We start from the raw sequence: 20,681 nt of genomic DNA, 5'->3' as shown, positions 1-20,681 counted from the left end.
GAATCATCAAAGAGGTTTATTATGCAATACTAGCTGCGCCCCGCGGTTTCACCCGCGTAAGTCCGTATCCCGTAGGAATGTCGAGATAAAAAGTTGCCTATATGTTATTCCAGATGTCCAGATGTCTACGTACCAAATTTCATTGCAATCGGTTTAATAAGGGCTGATGATGATGATTATGTTATTGCATTCAATTGTGGGGTGGAGCGCCTAAAACCAAATGCTGAAAGTCGAAAGAGCGCAATACGTCATTCGATTCCAAGACCTAACTTGTTACTAACCTTCTTTTAAAAGGAACCGAAAATTTAATGAAATATTCACCTCACACATACACACACACACACACACACACACACACACACACGAACAAACTGCATACCTAAAATAAAAGGTAAGAATTAACCTTTTTAAATAACTCTCTTCATTGTTTTGTTTTAAAATAATATAATAGTTTATTAACTTTAACAATATTGGCTAAGACTAGAGTGGAAGGCGCTGGTCGTTCTTAGTACAGGTACATTCGTAATTGAGGCGCTTTTAATATATTTATTTATCATCAAAACCGGTTCATCCAGTCGAAACTTCTGGGCATTTCGAAAAATACAGTCGGATTGCCTCTTCTTTTTTTGAGTCGGTTGAAAATAGGAGATCATCAATTGAAGTATTGAATTGAATTGAACAGATAAAATGAATAACTTTTACAGGAGTACGAAAAATAGATGTCAGCCGATTCTTAGACTCGATATACGCACAAAATTTCATTAGAATCGGTCCAGCCGTTTCGGAAAAGTATGGTAACTAACATTGTGACTCGAGAATATTATATATTTATAGGTATACTAGCTGCGCCCGGCAAACGTTGTTCTGTCTCACTCTTATCATTTAGCGGTATGAAAAATAGATGTTGGCCGATTCTCATAGATACCGGATAAGCACAAAAAATTTCATCAAAATCGGTCAAGCCGTTTCGGAGGAGTATGGCAACGAAAACTGTGACACGAGAATTTTATATATGAGACTAGCTGCGTCCCGCGGTTTCACCCGCGTAAGACCGTATCCCGTAGGAATATCGGGATAAAAAATAGATGTTGGCCGATTCTCAGACCTACCCAATATGCTTACCAAATTTCAGAGGAATCGGTCAAGCCGTTTCGGAGGAGTATGGCAACGAAAACTGTGACACGAGAATTTTATATATAAGATAATGCAACTCGAATAAATCAACTAAGGATGAATTTCGCACCTGTCGGCTCTCAGACACTTTAGTAATAACCACATCTTATTATATGCTGTTATAAGTAATTATAATTCTAGGTCATTCACCGCGGTCTGAGGTTTAAACCCTTTTTTATTTTTTAAAAGCACCGTTTCAAGCCAATTCAATTTTAAAAGAACCAGCATTTTGATCGAGCAATTATATTATTAAATAGTAATTTAAGCATTGCTTTTTTTTTAATTTTTGTATGTAATGGGAAAAGTAGACTATGTGTTAATCTAGACTGTATCTATTTCTGTACCAAATTTCATGAAGATACGATCAGCTTTTTTCGCGCTACAGAGTAGAAAACATCCATACATCTATCCACACAAACTAACTTAGCTTTTGCCCGCGGCTCCCCACGTGTTAAATTCGAAGTAGTTTAATAGGTGTTATACATACATATATATAATCTTTCGTATTGAACCTACTAAAAAAACACACCAAATCCGTTGCGGAGTCTTAAAGATTTAATCATACATACATACGGACAGACAGAAAGCGACTTTGTTTTATACTATGTAAGATCTAGCAAAAAGTAATATTTTTGAGTTAAAAAAATAAAAAGTCAATAATATATTTCAAAAGATTTCGTAACAAATGCAATTCATTGAGAATTGTAAAATGCCAACCTTTTTGAAAGTAATCTGACAGGGCTTCACTTGTCTTGCCAGCATTAAAAACCAGTTTTAAAAATGAACTGAATTCGTTCTTTTTTTATAAATCTACCGATTATTTAAAAACCAATCGATGGTTTGAATGTAAAATATTTTCGACCAGTTACATTAAAAACCATTCGCTACCAAAGTGTACATATGAAAATTATATATAATTATGTCGATTTATTAAAATTAAATGAATTTGTTTATCTATGAGTCTCATGACGAATGTAACGATTTAGATGAATTTTATACCAATTGGTTAGTAGTAATATTTCTATTGCCTAGAAATGATAATAATTAAAAAACGAAAATGCTAACGATTCTTAAAAAAATAATTTCAGCTACTTACAAATCTTTAGATAATTAATACTATAAAGTTGAAAGTTTGTTTGTTTGAACGCGCTAATCTCAGGAACTACTGGACCGATTCCAAAAATTTTTTCACCGTTATCCAACGACGCATACTGTACGATATTTATATAATCCTGAGTACTATAGACTATATATATGCCACGGGCAAAGCCGGGGCGGATACTTAGTCGTTGATAATAATTAAACTACTACTTTAAAGCTGAAGAGTTTGTTTGTTTGTTTGAACGCGCTAATCTCAGGAACTACTGGTCCGTTTTGAAAAATTCTTTGAGTTTTAGATAGCCCATTAACTGAGGAAGGCTAAATATGTATGGCGGACCGCTAGTTGTAAAATATCTAAATGTGTTTTTACTTATTTATAACGACTCAATATTCTAAGATTTCTGGCATATTATTTACCACTTACAAAAAATCAATCTCAACTAATTTATTGAAAATCTTCTACGCATTAAAACGTGTACAAATATAATTTATTATTATTCTAAGCATGAAAGTGCGCAATACAACTTACTACGAGATACATTGTTTCATAGATTAGTAATCGGTTAGGTTGGTTACAGACTCTTAGACTATGCCAGGTTCATACCTGGCATAGTCTGAACCTGGCATAGTCTAAGATAGTTTGCGTTTGGCTCATTTATTTCATTGTTAAATGTAAAATGATTCTCTTCGTCTTCTCTTCGGCTTCACCTAGCAGAAGGACTGCAATGTCCAGCTCAAGTCGGAGAGTTAGGACTCAAATAACAGACAATCCGACTGATATTGGAACACATTTAACATTTGGAACTGGGTGGAAAAATGCAGACTGAATTTAGAATTATTCTCGAAGCGCCGTATATATGTGCCTTTTTTTAGAACTGTTCACATTGACATTTAATGAATAATACTAACTGCCAAGGTCAAGGTTCGATAGACAAAAATCTTTATTTTTTTCCCGGAATGCAGTTTCTAGTATAACTATTTTTTTTCAATAATGAATTGATTTTATACATCAGATAAACGATTAATTGCTATGAAAAAGCTCAAAGAGTTCGTTTTTCGTTCGTTTCTAATTCGTTCTAATTCCAAACGTCGGTTTTTTTTTTCTTTTTTTTATGGCAATAAGGCAGAAATATATGCCAGTGACAAGTCGAGAGTCGTTATTCATTATGAACTCATTAGTGGCGCGCTGTTGCATCGTGTATGGATATCCTTACACGTGCTTATCTATATAAAGATACAATTTCTATTGAAAACATAACTGACTCATTCATTGATGGCTCACAAGCACATGGGTGCAGGATCAAGGACATGACGTCACTACGCGTGTTGCATTTTGTGTGTAGTTTTATTTTTATTTATAGCAATGTCAAACAAATCATTAATCGTAGATCGCAGATAAATTGAGATGTCTAAGGCGTGAAATAGAAGCAAGGTACTGTTTCGTACAATGAGTGGGGGAGCTGGAGGCCCTTACCCTTTTCCTCCTAGTCCATTCCTCCTTTCCAGTTGTCAATCCTTTCCTTAATGCTCCCTCAAAAGCGGGCAGAATATTCGAAGACTACCTCTGCGAATGTTCATGGGCGGTGGTGATCGCTAACCATCAGGCGAACTACCAGCTCAGTTGTCCGTATGACATAAAAAATTTTTGCTTTTTTATAACTCGTTGAATTAATAACCATCTCCTTTTTTTAATTCGGTTCCAAAGCGTGTTAAAACAGTTTAAAACCAAATATCGATGCGACCACTTACAGACTTGCCATCTACTAAGAATAATCTTAGAAATCCCGTTTTATATTTCAATTCCAACACTCAGAAATTTATAAATTCCGTTAGATGGCGCTGTATTAAAAATATTACATGTATGACAACTGTTAATATTTTCTGACCACAAGAGCGAACCTGCGGTCAACAACTATAGGTTATGTTTATAAAATTCTTCTCTTTATGATTTTATTGTTTACTGGCTTCTGTCAGTTTGTTGTCCGAGTTAATATTATGTATAATATGTATACTATGATGTCATATTCAAAATCGTTTTAATCCAACAAGGTTTGATTTAATCCTCCACGTTTTTGGTAAACAAATATATTCAGTGTTAGTACCTTTAAAATTAAATTTAATTATAATTTTTTGTAATCCTTGACATGTGGTAAGTACCAATATGCTAAGGACAAACGAATAGTGAAAGGGTGGACAAAATCATTTTGTAATTAAAAAAAATAATTTAAAAGCTGTTTTCGTCAGTTTGATATTATTTTATGACAGTTACGTTTTTTATATGCTATAAAATAATTATAATAAATAAATAAAAATGAATATTCGATTAAACGATTTAAGAGCTTGAAAAATATTTATTTGTAAAACACTTTTATTAACTTAATATGTATGTATGTTTGTGTTTAACCGACTCAATTGTGAACAACTTTAAACGGATAGATCTAATTCATACTTTGTACAATTATCAAGAATTGGTGACAATACAATAATTTGATGAGCCTATCTTATTATCCTGATAAGGATCGTCAGGATTAAAGAATTTATTCACGTATGCTCTGTTACATACGAGCAAGTGAGACAGTTTAGTTATTTTTTAACTATAATTGGTTTTGTAGTCCGGACGTGGCGAATGCGATTTTGTATATATATGGTTAACTAGTAACTTATAATCGATTCTGTGGCATAGATAAGAAATGGTGGCACATAGTCCGTTTCTAATTTTTAAAAACAATTTCAGACACTCGCGGCTATATTAACAGGTTACCTTCGCCAATCGCCGGCCCGTTTCCTTTTCCTCACCCTTCCCAGTCCATGCTTCTTTCCAGTAATTAAATCTATCCTTTTCTCCTTAAAAGTAGGCAGCGCATTCTCAGAGGCTATTGCCCCTGCGAATGTTCACGGGGGGTGATCGGTTAGCATCAGGCGAACCACCAGCTCAGTTGCCCGCTATGACATGAAAAAAGATGACATAAAAATCTACACCTACACCCTCAACATTAATTTTAAACTCAAGTTCAATCATCCTTCCTACTACTATTATAAATGCGAAAGTTTGTAAGGATGTGTGTGTGTTTGTTGCTCTTTCAAGTAAAAACTACTGAACCGATTGCAATGATATTTGGTACGTAGACAGCTGGACAACTGGAATAACATATAGACAACTTTTTATCCCGATATTCCTACGGGATACGGACTTACGCAGGTTAAACATATTATTTTATCATTAGTTTATCCATAAAACTATACTTGTTACGAAACACAATTTAATAACGCCCCATAATTTTACAATTTATTTAATCAAACAAACAGATAAACGCAGAATCGAGCCGCGGGATCTTGGTTTAATGAGGTGGTCTATAACAAACAAGTTTTTAATAAGGTTGCAATAAATTGAATTAAGGTTTAACATTGATTGAGATATTGCAATGTGCCATAACTGAGATGAAATTACAAAGTCGAGTATTTTTAATATATCTTTTTAATTATATTATTTTTAAGCTTTGATCTACCAGCCTAGCCAACTTTTTAATACCTACTCCAAAATAATAACATATTTTTGCCGATCAGGCACAATATTCCATTTATTAACTATATTTAATTACATAAACTGGAAGAGACTGTTTTTTATTTTTTTCAAAAAATCGGACTAGTCGCTTACAGTTCCCGATATTAGTGCGTTCCAAAAAACAAACTCTACAGCTTTATATTTTAACTCGCGGTCCGCCCCGGTTCGCCCGTGGTACATATATAGCCTATAGTCTTCCTTAATAAATGGGCCATCTAACACTGAAAGAATTTTTCAAAGCAGGCCAGTAGTTCCTGAGTTTAGTGCGTTCAAACAAACAAACTCTTCAGCTTTATAATATTAGTATAGGTTATACTTAAAACTTATAGTTTGTTAAACCGTAAGAAATACGAATGTCGTGTATACATTGTGGATCGCGTGATAAGATCGGACTAGAATTTGTTAAATAAATGTACTCTATATACGAATTCTGCAATCTATCACATGATTTCCCTGTGGCATTCGTTTAATAAGTTTGATGGTTATACAAAACACGTGTGTGGTTTTATAAACAAAGATTAGATAGGCTTTATTTAATTTATAGTTTTATAACATTGAAATCCTGCTAATCCTACGAATATAAATGCGAAAGTTTGTAAGGATGTGTGTGTGTTTGTTGCTCTTTCACAAAAACTACTGAACCGATTGCAATGAAATTTGGTATGTAGACAGCTGGACAACTGGAATAACTTGCATGGGTGAAACCGCGGGGCGCAGCTAGTGATTTATAAATGAGATTCTTTTAGTATAGAAAATATTTGATCGAATCCCGCCTGATTCGAATCTGCGTCATTTTGCCAAACCGGAGTAAAATGTCGCGGGTTCAAATCTCGTGATCAATTTTTCTATTCTTTGAAAAAAACATTCAAATATTAGAGGAGATTTATTAATCATACAACAGTTATGAAACTGGGAGTTGACCACACTTCGGCACGAATTGAGCCAGCTCCATAGCTCGTAGCCCGTATCCATTTCTCACCCTTCCCAGTCCAGTCCTTTATTCCTCTTGTCAATCTGTTCCTTATCCTTTGCTCCTTAAAAGCCCCCAAAAGGGAGAAACGCATTTGCAGCGGCCCTACCTCTGCTAATGTTCATACTCCGTAGTAATCGCTTCACATCAGGCGAACCACCAGCTCAGTTGCCTAATATTATATGAAATTGCATGCATTATAAGATAAGGAATGATCTGGAACGTTTAAGGAATACAGACCTCGACGATGGATAGAATACTAAATACCCAAAATCTAGCTTTTTCCTTCAAAAGAGTATCCTCTTTGTAACTGGAGAATATTAATGCATGCCAGCCAGGCACAGGCTTGGAGTAAAAGGTGCTATGGGACAATGTTTAAACAGATTGCAGTGGAAATATCTAGAACTATTTGAATTAATGCATATTTTTATAATTATTATATAGGGAATCTCGCCAAGCACTTTACTATGTGATAAATGTTACAGTACAATTATGAGTTCTAAGCATATATTTGAAATAGATATGTTAAGTGGCTATTGGAGTGAATCGTAAAAATAAAAATGTAAATTAAGAATCGGCTTTCTATAGCTTTAACGACAAATAAACAATTTAAAAAAGAAATTTTTAATGTTTATAAAGCATTTCAATGGTATAGAACTAAAAATTAAATTAAAAAAAGTTTCGGTGTAAGTTTGACATGGAAAGAATGTCTAGCTCCGATCTATATAAATAAAAATGTATCGTTAAATATGTTGCTAAGCGTAAAACTCCAGTACGGCTCGACCAATTCGGCTATTTTTTACCGTTTCTGTTAAGGCACAACAAAGGTTCTTATTGAAAGAAAACAGGTACCACGGATGAAGCCAGGGTGTACCGCTAGTTACATAATCGAAATATATAGAAGAAATATTAAAATTTACAGAATTCAATTCAACAATCTAAATAAAACGCAAGAAGCTACCGTAACTTAAGACGCAACTTTATAGAGTTTCAATCGTAAACAGAAAACCAATTACTGTATATAGCAAATAATTAAATAATTACCGTTTCTAGGTCACTTACTATAAATGCTATGATATAATTAAGTCATTCTATATTTTTTTATCCTAGGTCATAAAAGTACTACGGTATTAGAAACTTAGTATTCGTATGTATATGGTACTGTATACCATTCAATTGATTACTGTGATATTTCTATTAATATAGAATTGCTTCATGCTTGCTTTTCATGTTATAAAAGCGAAATAAATTTATCTGTGTGTCGGTCTGTCTACACGTCTCAATCATTGACCGATTGGCTTGACTGTTTTAAAAATGCGACTGAAATGACCTTTTCAAATGTTATATTTAGATATCTCATTCGATAAAATCGAATTGATAAAAGTAAGATAGGAAATTTGCTGCCAAAAATCCGAACACATTTTCTGTTTATATCCGACTTCGAAAAAAAGTGTGATGTTCTATGTATGTATGAAGCATAGGAAAAACTAACTAACTGTGAAAAAGTCTATTTTGAATTAATTAATTAATAATTAACTTAATTTTTGTGTATTTGTGTGGTAAAAAATAAAAAGAAACGTTTTTAATAAATGACAATTCTAACCCCAAATTTATGTAATTATGTAGTTTCTATTTTCATTAATTGCTATATCAAATATTACAAAACTCAAATCCTAAAAGTATGAATTTTGATATTATTATCCAAAAGTAGGAATTCATTCAAAATCTCTTACACGATACCACAGACACAGATAATATAATACCATAGATAACATAACACTTAGCTAGATAATTCCACAGATAAAACATACGTTCGAAACAGCTGCTCCAGCCATAATTCTTATTTCTTAAGTCGTTTATTATTTACTAATTATATACAATTAAATAAATGTCTTGTTTACACGATATCTTATATTTACAATTAATGTTATCAAAATGTTAAATCTAATACTGTCTTAATACGTGTGAAACATGTGTTTAATACGTCTTTTTATTCATATTTTAAGAAATAATTTAATGCAGTCTACAAATGATGAAATTATAGTGAAATAAAATATTGAATTCTAACAAATATTGAGATTTTTGTAGTTCCTTTCATAGCATTAATGATAATATTATATTGGTAATAATTTTTTTTTAACTGTCAGAATTAGTGCAAAAATAAATAGTACATATATAGGGAAGGGTAGCCTTAGCCTTAGAACTTTCAAATAAAAGAATCATCAAAATCGGTTCACCCAGTATAAACAAACACAAAAAATACAATGAAAACTCCTCCTTTTCTAAGTCAGTTAAAACACACTTCAATGATAGATGATGAATCAACTAAATAACCTCCTTACCTACTACACTCTTGTACAGATAATAAGTACAGAAATGTTCCCGGTGATCATCATCATGATAATAAGATAAAGTTATAAAATAACTAGCTGCGCCCCGCAGGGTCACCCGCGTAAGTCCGTATCCCGTAGGAATATCGGGGTAAAAAGTTGCCTATATGTTATTACAGTAGTCCAGCTGTCTACGTACCGAATTTCATTGCAATCGGTTCAGTAGTTTTTGCGTGAAAGAGTAACAAACACACACACATCCTTATAAAGTTTCTTATTATAAATGACTAGCTGCGCCCCGCGGTTTCACCCGCGTAAGTCCGTATCCCGTAGGAATATCGGGATAAAAAGTTGCCTATATGTTATTCCAGTTGTCCAGCTATCTACGTACCAAATTTCATTGCAATCGGTTCATTAGTTTTTGCGTGAAAGAGTAACAAACACACACACATCCTTATAAACTTTTTTATTATAAATGATAATATTAGTGGGATTGTATGGTTATCAACCCTTAATAAATGCACAAAGTTTAAATTAAATCCGTCCGTTTTGAGTGGATCAAAATCGTGTCTAAAGGAGTCGGTTACATACAAACATACAGTTGAAGCTAATAAAAGCGTGTTCATTTAAATTATCTCAGCAATCTCAGTTGTTGAACACTTTTTATAAATGTCATTTTGTAAGACCGATCCGATAATGTGTTAAAATGCATAACTTTATTCATTTTAATTAACACTATCAGATGAAGATATTTAATTACACGTGTAACGAAATATCTGCGACTCGACCGTCGTGCATGGTCGGTTCATCAAATTGTAAAGGTTGTTGTGAAGCGGATGATGAGAAAAATATTACGTTTTACATCGTCATTTAGGAAAAATATGGCCAAAATCGAAATAGAATGTCAAAAATTTTTTTTTTTCTTCCATTATGGCAATAAGTTTTAACTATATGCCAGTGTCAAGTTTATAAGTATCTTTGAAGAATTACTTTTTTTGGCGCTGAAAAGGACAGACTATAAACGTAATATATTGTTCTTTCAGTTACAGATACTATATTGAGAGGAAATGGATAAAAAATGAAAAGAAATAGAAATACTGTTTTCCAAAGACTTCAAAAGGATATCGTGTTTTTGAAATGCGATTGTTCTGTCAATTATTTGTTCGTTTATTTCTTTTTACTGAATATGTATTCAGTTTACTTAATTTTTACTTATTATTATTATTACTTATTTTTTTTAGGCCTATGTCCAACAGTGGACGTCCTAAAAGGCTGCAACGAACGAAACGATTTTTTACTTTGTAGTCTGGAAATAAACTAACATATTCGAATTTTATGTATATAAAGCTGTAAAGAAAGCTTTTTACACAAATTATCGCTCGCAATTCTAAATTCAAGGTACTTATTTTTTTATATCATAGCGGATAACAAGCTGGTTGTTCGTCTGATGGTAAGCTATCAGCGCCCATAAACATTCGCAGAGGTTGTGTCTCACCACAGACGACCGGCGTGAAAGAGTGGCATGATGTGTTTCATTCGACGAGTGGAGGGCGCTAGAGGCCTTTCTCCTTTTCTTTACCCTACCTCTGTCCTTTATTCCCGTAGTCAATATCTTCCTTATCCTTAACCCTTTAAAAACGGGCAAAGCATTTGCAGCGGCCATACCTTCTACAAATATTAATGGACGTTGGTGATAGCTTATCATTCGGCAATAACCAGCTCAGTTGCGCTCTATTATATAAAAAATAGACTCTGACCTCGCGAGTAAAATCGCGTGATATAATAAATATAAACAATACATTATGTTAATAACGATGAGATTTTGAATAAAAATAGATACAGTATATCCCTCTCTCACGCTTATGTTTCACAATATTTATTGAACACTTGTAAAAAGTACAAAAACGCTATTAAATTATGGATAAAAGATAAGAATACATATAAATTCAAAATCGCATTCCGACATGAGTGTGTTTCCGAAATACAATGAATATTTCGATCACACTAATTTAAACATTTTAATTTATTAATTAGCTTTTATCTATGTGTGTATATTATATACTATAGTCTAAGAGACTGCTGGCTAAACATTGGTTATAATTTTTTAGTTTTTTAGCCTTAAAATGCTTTATATATGAGAATTTATTAATTCTAAAATAATTCACACTTTAAATATATTTATTTTAATTATTTTTAGAACTCAGTGAAAGAAGAATGAATATGATAGGATAATTTTTGTGTTTGCCTTCATGTCTTTCTGTTTACAGTTTGTCTTAGAAACTATCGAGGGAGCTGTTTACTTGTAATAAATATCAAACGCTATTATATTTTCTTCAATATTACTCATTTAAAAAGTTTTTTGAATAGAGAAATTCATATTTTAATTAATTTAGCATTCTGACCATTATATAAGCTATACCTAGCTTTCCGCCCGTGGTTTCGCTAGATATATAAGTTCCAATGGGAATTAAATGTTTCACTGTGATAAAAAGCCTATTTTACTCTCTAGCCTTTGACACGAAAATTATGCCATAAAATTGATCCGTTACAATGTGAATAAAAGGAAAAGTAATAAATAAATAAATATACTTATATAAAAAAAAACAAGCTAGATTACGTTAATTTAATAATTAGGTCGAAGAGTAAAATAATAATAATATACTTTATCATATAATGTTAACATAATATACTTTCTCATATAACGCTATTATATAATTTCTGACCATTTTTGTAAGGTGGAAATTATAAATCAGAAAGTAAGAGCCCATAAAACACTTTTTCACACAATATTAGGATGCAACTATATGCTCGCGTATATAAGTACATTTTTTATTTATTTACTAGCGATACGCCCCGGCTTCGCCCGTGGTACATATATAGCCTATAGACTTTCTCAATAAATGGGCTACCTAACAATGAAAGAATTATTCAAATCGGACCAGTAGTTCCTGAGATTAGTGCGTACAAAACATACAAACAAACTCTTCAGCTTTACAAAATTAGCATAAATTAAAAACGGATAAAAAGTTGACGGTGAACTCTTAGACTAGGTCAGGTTTGTCCTGTGCAAAACCTGTGTAGGCCTTTTAGACCAAAAGTTAATACATTTATAAGGCTTAGAATATTTATGATTTAAGTCGTCATGGCCAACCTGATGGCTGGTATAATTGAGCTGTGATTTAAATAGTACCACGGCCGACGTTCTTTCTTTAGAAGTTTTTATATAATTACATATATTAAAGTTAAATTCGGAGTAGTTCAATAGATGTTTTACATATAAATATCTTGAATAACTCTATAAAAAAATACCCCGACAAAATCTGTTGCGTACTTTTAAAGATTTAAATTCTGTATGTTGACGTAGACGCGGGGAGCGACTTTGCTTTATACTATGTAGTGATGTATAACATACATATATATAAAATCTACGTGACACCGCCTTTGTAATCTCCTACGAAACGGCTTGTCTAATTTATGATTAGTTTTGTGTGTTCAGTAGCTCTATGATTAAATGGTACATTATTCTTATTTCTTAGGTTTCCGAACATATAGGTTAAAACGGGACCGTGTTAAGTATTAAGACATCATTATCTGTATGTCTGCATATTCCTCCGTCTGTTTGAATCTCTTTTTGTCTGTCTGTCTGTCTGTCTATCACTAGGCTGATTCTCATGAACTGACATAAAATGATGTATTTTAAATGCCGAAAACTAAATAAAACCAGGGCAATTTATTTGTGCATGTGGATAGCATCACCATTGCTCGAAACGGTGAAGGGAAATCGTGAGGAAACCGGCATGTCCGAGAATCGATAGTTCGACGAAATGTGACATCTGTCAACACGCTCTTGGCAAGCGTGGTGGATGGCCTGAACCAGTAAGTGCAGTGTCAACAAATATGGACTGATGATGATGATGAATTACGTACCTGGACTCTTCTTCTCTTCTCGTTACGATATCACCCATTCTTACTGCTATGCAATTATTTTGTAAGTCACCTAGAGGATGACACTAAATCATTTAGATATTTAAAATCGGATGTAAACTACTTTCTACTACTTTGATAGCAGGCTACTGTTCTGAGACTTAGATACGGGTACGGCCATGTACCGCTTTTATTAGCTTCACTTGTATGTTTGTATGTAAACGACTCATTTAGACTTGATTTCTATTCTACTCTTGTGATTTTGACCCATTTTAAAATGACAAATTTAATTCAATTTTTGTATACTGTAAGAATCGATGATAATACAACAATTTTATGAGTTTATCTTATTATCCTGAATAGGATCGCTGGAAATAAATGATTTACTTACTTACGTATAATCTGTAATTACAATAAGACAATTAAGTTGATTTTATCACTAAAGCGTGTCTATTATTCTACTAGTATTATAAATGCGAAAGTTTGTGAGGATGTGTGTGTTTGTTGCTCTTTCACGCAAAAACTACTGAACCGATTGCAATGAAATTTGGCACGTAGATAGCTGGACAATTGGATTAACATATAGAGTATAGACAACTTTTTATCTCGATATTCCTACGGGATACGGACTTACGCGTTTAAAACTGCGGGGCGTAACTATTGTCGGATATTAATTGTGTTTAAATAATCTATTGCATGATTAATTGTCCGTTAAAATATATATGTCACTTTTCACAATTATATTAACTATTGCACCCTATAAAATGTCGAATCATTCGAAAACGTGGCGCATACGTAGGAATTGTACTTCACCAAGGTTCAGACGTTGATTTTTCAATGTTCGGTCCAACTACCCTCACTTTGTTAATGGTCCTTGTGACTGGCTGTGATTTGTTATCGACTTACTACATCAATTAGACAATTGCTTAGAATTGCAATATATTCATATTCCAAACAAATACTAATACTCAACACAGCCGATTTCATTAATAACACTTTATTATTTTTACATAATACGCTTTTGATGGGATAATTACAACATTGAACCTTCTAGAAATTCTCGTTTAACGAACTTGTAAACGATCGCGAGAGACAGCTATGTACTTGATAAAAAAAAGCATTATACAGGGTGGAGTTTTGTTATTCCACCTGATGGGAAAGATCTCATAACACTGTAGATTGAACATATTTTGACGTGACAACGTCTTAAATTAGGTTGCGGCTCGGAGTCACTCATGAAAAAGTGTAACGTTACGATGAGTCACCGAACTATGATCGGTCCGCCGCGCGCGCAGCCCTAGAGAATTAGGCGCTTTGAATCGGCGCGTGCTTGTGTCTCTGTCTCTGTCTTTCTCGAGCGTTCTTGGCGTTGTCATGTAAAATCTTCGCCCGTAAAACCGACTTTACAGGCAACCATTTTTTTATGTAATTGTCGGTATGGGCTGGTGGATTGCTTGATGGTAAGCGCTACCGACGCACATGAACATTTGGAGAGGCGTAAGGTCGATTTCAGACCTAACACATCTAATCTACAAATGTATTGCCGACATCAAATTGGGAACGGATTAAAAAAGGATTGACGAGAGGAATAAAGCAAAGGACTGGGAAGGGTAAGGAAGAGGATATGGGCCTCCGGTCATATGTTATTTTACTCATAAAACCATTTAATTATTTTTAAATAGAAATAAAATAATAACATTTCGTAAATTTGTTTACGAATCGAATCAACTGTTAAAATTACCTGCGCCTTTATTACATCGATCGTTAGGGTCAAATATAAGGGTTAAACCTTCGGGCTTCACCTGACTTCACCTTCACTGGAGGTCCGAGTCCCTGCAGTGAGAACATAATATATGGGCTGATGATGATAAATGAATGATAAGGGTTAAATCTCTTTAACAAAGTTAATAACACCCTGTATACTATACCGGTTGTCGTATAGTTATAAAAGACGTACTAGACGTCTTCCAGCACTGCAAGCGATAAAAAACAAAAAAAAAACATTTATATCAGTTCATCCGTTGAAGATACCATAGATACACCCTCGTCCACATTGACAATGACGCATTGACAAATCATCATTTACTCAATAATATTAGCTATGCCCCCCTCCCCCATGTCACCCGTAAGATAAATATATATTAAGTCTGTAGTTTATGGGTTATTTTGATTAGTAAGCTGCAACACAGCAAAGTCTCATCAAAATCGGTTTTGCCGCACTTGACGCATAAACATCCAATATTGTATTCATAACATTTGGGATCGGGAGTTCCCATCAAACAAGTATAATACATAGTATTTTCTTGTGTTTGATTTTACGCGCGTATTATACATTTAGAAATTAAAAACTTTTTAACAAATTTTAAACGCTATTTATCATTATATTATTAACCCGACGTTTCGAACACTTTACAGCGAGCGTGGTCACGGGGAGACATGCTCGCTCCATATTAATAAATCGTGTTTAAAATCCGTTAAAAGTTTTTAATTTCTAAAAGCATAATACAGTTTACGCATATTAATACGTCAAAAAGAGTACAGACAATAAACAATTCATACATCATTTAACAGAATTGAATTACGTGACTCACAACAGTGCGATGAATTATAGAAAAAACAGCGTTCACAGTAACTACTGCCCTTCTTAAATATGTCGCAATAGAATGTAACCCGACCTATACCGATACACTACGAATTTCGAAAAATTAAATGACATTAAACAAGCTTTAAATAGCGTCTAAAATTATACTTGCATACAATAAAGTTAACTCGTACGACACTTAAATATACGCGATGGTGTGCGTGCTCTCGACATGTGTGTTGACCGTCGGACTATCGGTACGCGTTTTCAGTTACGTCCCGAAGTGATATGCGAACGTGATTTATATTTGTGATATATTTGTGATAAAGTTCAGTGATACCGCCAAAATTGATAATTACCTGAGTGAGTATATCCGCAATATTCCAAGTGCAGTTTGTTATAAATCGTTTTGTGGTCTAGTTAAAAATTCAATTCGAATTTCAGTCAATTTATCATAATACCAATTATTTAATGAAAACACACAAATTAAACGATGTTTTCCATTTAAACATGCGAGTTTTTCTGCTAATTGTTTTAAGTAAAAAGTGTTAAGTAAATATAATTAAATAAAATCTTATAGCAGTGATTAATAACGTAATAATTTTAACAATGTTTCGCAGTAGGTACCTACTTGTTTGTGACTTGTGGCGCTAATAAATTAACTCAAATTATGATGTAAATATTCATCACGTTTTGTTTTGTTATTGAATTTTATGATAATTAATGGCAATTATAAACGTTTATTTTATCGAAATAATGTTATCTATAACAAATCCGGGTTTTTGTATTTTATTTTAACTAAAACGAATTTTTAACATGATTTCATTCATTGTGTCGTTTAATAGTGACCTTAAAATAATATGTGTACATAATGTGTAAAACAGTTACGTAATATCGGTTAAAATAATTGTTTTTAATATGTTAATAAACTTAAACAATTATTTGTCTTCATCCTAGATAGTACAACATTGTTTTCCATTATTGCAAAACATGGTGTTTTTTTATAATATAATGGGGAAACAATATATCCAACAATAAGTAGAAGCAATTACTAATCTTTATAATTGACTACAAACATATTTAAACCGCGATTTATTTATAAACTTGTAAAGTTTAGATTGAATCTTGAGAAAACAACAATTTAATAACACTCGTCTCTGCAATTTGAAGAAATTTTTCAATAAATTTTTCTATTTTAAATTGAAATTTAATATCACCACATAGTATGAAACAAAGTCGCTTTCTCTAACCCTATGTCCCTATGTATGCTTAAATCTTAAAAACTGCCCAATAGATTTTGATGGGATTTTTTTTAATAGATAGAATGATACAAGAAAAAGTTTAAATGGATAATGACATCTAATAAACTATTCCAAATTTAACGGGTGCGAAGCCGCGGACAAAAGCTAGTAAAATAATAAAGTTTAAATTGCTCTTATTAATAAAAATATACTTCGTGAGGTTTAATTACATTACAGGTCACTGATCGTCCATTAACTGTACAAACCGATAAAAAGTTGAAGAATTAAGATAAAGTTAAATAATAATAATGAATCTGTTTAATCACGTATAATTTTTAATGTGTTACAAATCTGTATTCCCCGACGAGTACAATCTGGAGGTCTTCAAGAGTACAGTGAACAGGTACCTTCTAGGGAAGCGCGTTACAGCCTAGACCACATCTCAGCTTACCATCAGGCGAGATCGTGGTCAAGCGCTGCCCTATTATAGATAAAAAAACCGAGTTTTCTTATGTTTTAAGAGTTATTATGCCAATCCAGTCCGAGATATATCTTACTATACTTGTTAAAAGCTTGACAATCAGTTGACCGGTTTAGGTTCGGTTCCCTGGCATCATTGTGCGACGTTCTCAAAAACGAAAATTCGACTTATTTTTTTAAGGTTTTGATACTCGATAACATCGTATAACATTCATTTATTCAGTGGCGTAGCTATCATAAGGCCAGGTGGTGCAGTGCACCAGGGCCCCGGAGCTCAGGGGGCCCTCTAACCTCAGCTTTGAAAGAGGGGAGGAAGGCCCGATTCTTTCCCTATGCACCAGGGCCCTTGTCTCTCTAGCTACGCCACTGCATTTATTATTACAAAATGTAAAAAAATTAAAAAAAATTCAGTACTTTATACACCACAGTCACCTCCCTCTATCCTGTCTACGTGTCCTAATGTTATTTGTCACACCATTGAACGTTAAAATTTTGTTCATTTACAACCAGTTCTTTGATTTTAAAAGAAAAAGCAATTAGCACCTTCTACAAATAAAGTAGGTTCTCAATTCGAAAGATTCTTATTTCAGTTTAGATACACAACAATTCCGTAAGTTTCGAACTTCATTACTACAAAATGATAAAAAAAAAGTAAAAAAAAAATTAAAAAAATGTAGTACTTTTTTATGTCACAGTTATCTTCCTAGATCCTGTCCGCGTGACCTAATACTGTTTGTCACACCATTTAACGTTAACATTCTATCTAATCACCAGTTCTTTGATTTTAAACGAAAGGCAATTAGCACCTTCTAAAAATAAAGAATTTAATTTTGTAACCGCCTAATTGCCACTGATATAGGGTATGCGGAAAATATGTGTTTTTTTTTAATTTTCAATAATTCTTGGCGTAAAATTCTCGGAAAAGAAAAAGATTAAAGAGTTTTTATAAATAGGGCCAAGTTAACTGTCATGTAATTTGTTCTCTTGTAGTTGTAAATGACATGCAAAAAATTTTTCGCTTGGTATTTGACCTGGTTATTGACCTTTCCACAGAGGTTGTAGAATTGATCTTAATAACTGAAAATATAGTGTGTCTGTGTGTCTGTTTGCAACCCATCATTATATTGAACTTAGCTAATTATGAATTACTGGCGGTCCGCCCCGGCTTCGCCCGTGGTAAATATATAGCCTTTATATAGTCTACCTCAATAAATGGGGTATCTAACATTGAAATAATTTTTCAAATCGGACCAGCAGTTCCTGAGATTAGTGCGTTCAAACAAATAAACAAACTCTTCAGCTTTATCACATTAGTATAGATTATTAGAGTGGATATTAAAGTTCGTACTACAAAAATCGTAAACTAATATTTCTTTTAATTTATTGGCTTATAAATATCATTGAATGTTTTTGTATATCTGATATCCAATTATAATTATAATGAATCTCATTAGATTACCGATAATTTATCATCAATTGATATAACTATGTAATTGTTGTACGAACAAAGCATCAATTTAACAATTTAAACCTAATTAATTTATCGCAGGAATATGACAAAATAGTTAACATACAAAACAACGCGAAAATAGTACGAATGAAAGTAATGAAATTATATTTTAAATGTCAACAAATAACAAATTCAAGTATATTTCGACTCTAATATTTAGTCTAACGCTCAATTATTAAGAAATATTAATAAATTTCTTTTCAGCGTTAATATTTCATTAGAAAATAACACAAAATCATAAATACCCGCATAAAATAAATACAAGCTTCAGCCCGAATTCTCTGCTAATTTTAAACGTTAAGAAAAACTCAATTACACAATTTCTATATTGTAAAGTGAAGTCCCGTGTCCCCTACTGGGGTATGGGGCAGATGATGTACATCCGTTTCACTGATCGATTTTCTTTTGGGACAAGTAGGTGATCAGCCTTCTGTGCCCTGCCAGACCGAGACATTTTTTTTTTTTTTTTTGCGTCCCCACCGGGAATTGAACCCAGGACCTCTCGGTTCTACGCTCACGCGTTAACCACTGTACCGAGGAGGCGGTCAATTTCTATATTAAGATACTATAATTGCTCGAGTTTTTATGCCTTAAGCGTGACATTTTATTTTATCGTGTAAAACTTTGCAAGTTTTGAAAAAATCGCCCCCGACCCAAACGATTAATTAATAATTATATGTACGAACAATATTAAACTGTTCCTGTTCCAAGTTAACATTTCCTCATAAACTAATTGATTAATTTATTCCATCATTGATTAATTCACTTCATGTGCATGTAGTGAAAAGGATACGAGTTCGATTTTCGCCAAAATGAGCGTAAAAATTACAAAAATGCTCATAAAAGTCTCTATCGTTTGATGTAAACGGATATCATCTATATCTTAAAATAAAGAAGTTATGAAGAAACGAACGTCACTTCTCAAGAACTTGGTGAACGTAACAAACAAGGGAGCTTGAGGCCCATTTCCTTTCCTCATCCGTCCCAGTCCATTTTTCTTTCATTCGTCAATCCTTTCCCTTTCCCTTACCACTTAAAAGCGGGCAGCGCATTCGCAGAGACACTATCTCAGCGATTGTTCATGGGCGCTGGTGATCGCTTACCATCAGGCGAACCACCAGCTCAGTTGCCCGCTATGACATAAAAAATATTATAAATTATTCTATAGGTAGTTAATACAAGACATTAACCATTTAGATAATTCCTTTAATTCAAGAGTTAGATATCGCTTTAGCAAATAAAAACTAAGGCATTTGTTGCAGTTTGATTTAGTCGCTATCTCTTTCTATATTATACGTCCCGTTTTATCTATCGCTGTGGGAATTTTAAATTACTGTATACCTATAAGTTAGTTTTTATAATAACGTCGGGACGATACCTCAACACCATTCAATATGAACATAGTCTATCTTTATTTATAACTAGCTGCGCCCCGGGTTTCACCCGCGTAAGTCCTTATCCCGTAGGTTTATCGGGATAAAAAGTTGCCTATATGTTATTCCGGTTGTCCAGCTATCTACGTACCAAATTTCATTGGAACCGGTTCAGTAGTTTTTGCGTGAAAGAGCAACAAACGCACACACATCCTTACAAACTTTCGCATTTATAATACTAGCTGCGCCCCGCGGTTTCACCCGCGTAAGTCCGTAGACCATAGGAATATCGGGACGAAAAGTTGCCTATATGTTATTCCAGTTGTCCAGCTATCAATGTTTCAAATTTCATTGCAACCGGTTCAGTAGTTTTTGCGTGAAAGAGCAACAAACGCACACACATCCTCACAAACATTCGCATTTATAATATTAGTAG

The 20,681-nt window shown here is 33.3% G+C and overlaps 1 protein-coding gene across 2 annotated transcripts in view; it reads left to right on the top strand.

The window, feature by feature from the left end:
• The window catches only part of LOC119834250 (protein peste-like), a 70,519-nt gene that overhangs the window by 7,507 nt on the left and 42,331 nt on the right, over window positions 1-20,681 (top strand). The window contains exon 1 of one of the 2 annotated variants that reach the window (XM_038358585.1): window positions 15,857-16,004. The exons of the other annotated variant lie outside the window; for it this stretch is intronic. The gene's annotated coding sequence lies outside the window, so the exon portion shown is untranslated. Of the gene's footprint in view, window positions 1-15,856; window positions 16,005-20,681 lie in introns of those variants that run through there. 2 annotated transcript variants of the gene reach the window in all.

The sequence above is a fragment of the Zerene cesonia genome, chromosome 19 (assembly GCF_012273895.1).
Source record: "Zerene cesonia ecotype Mississippi chromosome 19, Zerene_cesonia_1.1, whole genome shotgun sequence".
Taxonomy (NCBI): Eukaryota; Metazoa; Arthropoda; class Insecta; order Lepidoptera; family Pieridae; genus Zerene; species Zerene cesonia.
Note: the sequence above shows the minus strand (reverse complement) of the source record. Positions and strands in the feature narration are given on the sequence as shown.